Source organism: Anopheles stephensi, chromosome 2 (assembly GCF_013141755.1).
Source record: "Anopheles stephensi strain Indian chromosome 2, UCI_ANSTEP_V1.0, whole genome shotgun sequence".
Classification (NCBI taxonomy): Eukaryota; Metazoa; Arthropoda; class Insecta; order Diptera; family Culicidae; genus Anopheles; species Anopheles stephensi.
This window is the reverse complement of record NC_050202.1, coordinates 74369297-74371219: the sequence shown is the minus strand read 5'-3', so window position 1 is coordinate 74371219 and position 1923 is coordinate 74369297. Positions and strand designations below refer to the sequence as shown.

The 1923-nt window shown below is 40.6% G+C and overlaps 1 long non-coding RNA gene across 1 annotated transcript; it reads left to right on the top strand.

Annotated features, from left to right (window-relative positions):
• The first annotated feature begins 499 nt into the window (after nt 1–499).
• Nucleotides 500–1124, top strand: LOC118503521. Its single transcript, XR_004905188.1, has 2 exons — nt 500–836; nt 906–1124. It is a non-coding gene; the product is annotated as an uncharacterized LOC118503521 (long non-coding RNA).
• The last annotated feature ends 799 nt before the right edge of the window (nt 1125–1923 follow it).

Sequence of the window (1923 nt, the reverse complement as noted above, 5' to 3'; positions counted from 1 at the left end):
GTTGATGGTTGATTTACGTCGACGTGCAACACACTGGGACATTTTACCGTATGATCTATTACCAGCCCGCACACCCGTTATCGGTATCCTTTTCTCCGTGTTTGCTCTTTTCAGTGGGGGAATACTTTCTTCCTGACAGAAAGGTGCGTAGGATGGCTACTCCGAGCCGTTGGTTGATGCCTCGCAACCGAGATCGTTTGACGCCTGGCACATAAATCATGAGCTCATTGTGTGTTTGTTTAATGTTTTGTTGGCATTCTTATGTTCCGGGAAGGAACGTATCGATTAACTGCGAAATTGTGCGTTAGGAGGTAAGCGCCTCCGGTTGTAGTTTTCATTTGTGCGCATCACAATTATTATTTTATGTCTCTTTATTTGATTATTTTATTTTTGAGCTTGGTGAATGCCGCAAGTATGAGAACTCAACAATTCTTGGGGTTCCTTGAAAATATGTAATCATGATCATGAGAAGAGATGAGCAATGCAGATAATTGTTCGTTCAAATATTTACTATTCTTTTACTACGACGCATCTGAAACACTCAAAAGTCTGTTTAGTACACTTCTAGTTAGTACTTGATAAGCCCGTTGATTGGTATTACATACGATCCAGAGTATTTGTTAAATACATCATTTAAACGACTGATTTTCATCTGATTCCTCCGAGTGAGTCCTTGAGGAGCGGCTTATCAGCCAACAATCTACAGACAGCAAACTATAAATCCACTAACGCCTGACAGTTCGGCGTTCATAGTTAACGGGCAAGCTGAATCATGAAGTTCGTATTTGTTGCACTGCTGCTTGTAGCGTTGGTGTGTGCTTTGGTGTCTGCTCAAGGTATAATATAAGTTTAGCATCGATTGCATTCAAATACATACGGCAAATGTTCTCCTCGTCCTTCTTCAGGTGATGGTTTTGAACCGGTAAGCAATGAGATTAGAGTTCAAATCCTAAAGCGAAGCATCCCACTGGGTCAGCTGATAACGGAGCACCATGCAGCGTTTGTGTCACAGGTAGCAAGCGAAGATTCGGATTCCTCAGAATCTGAAGAAAAATGATCGTGCATGATCGAAGAATCCGATTTGGAAATGAATAAAATTTAAAGAATATAAATGGTCAAAAATATTTTTATTTACATTCTATTTACATTTATTACTAAAAATATAATAATATAAAGATAATATAAAACGACAACGGCGCCGGTTATGATACGAGAGAACCGGAGTTCAAATCCCATCCATACCGTTCCTCCTGACTATCCAATTGCGTGATGTCATTAAGCCTAGTAAGCCACAAATGGTAGGCATGACCTTAAGAGGTCGTTAGGCCAAGTAGAAACAGAGAGAGAGAGAGAGAGAGGAAGAGAGAGAGATTATCAGCTCCAGAAATAAACCTTAAAGTTACGTTAGGGGGTATCAGTGTTACATGCCAATGATTAGATTTGTTGTGATTTCATTATCAACAACAGATTCAACATGAGCTACATTATACATGCAAGCTGCACCAAGACTTCTCTTGAACGTTGCAGTTCAATTTCAACTTCAATATGAGGCACATACTGACTCTCGTGTGTTGGATCATCCTTATATTTACACTAATTAAAACGATCGGTAAGCGAACCGTTAACAAGCTTATACAGGCAAGCGGACAAATATTTCTATTTCCCTAACCAAACGGCGCTGGAACCTCAGCTAAAGATACAGCTTCAGGCAATCATGATAAACCTGAGTTTCCCCGGCTGGGGTAAAATGTGAAACGTGATGTGAAACGATCTTCTGCTCTGAAACTACAACCTCGTGTTTGACTCTGTCTGTTTGCGTGTAAAAGCAGGCTAGTCAGTCCCAGCCAGCCGAAGTTAAACCACCAGTTACAGAGAAAACAATAGAAACAACCATCTAACTGTCCTGTCTGTTCGCTGCGTTTC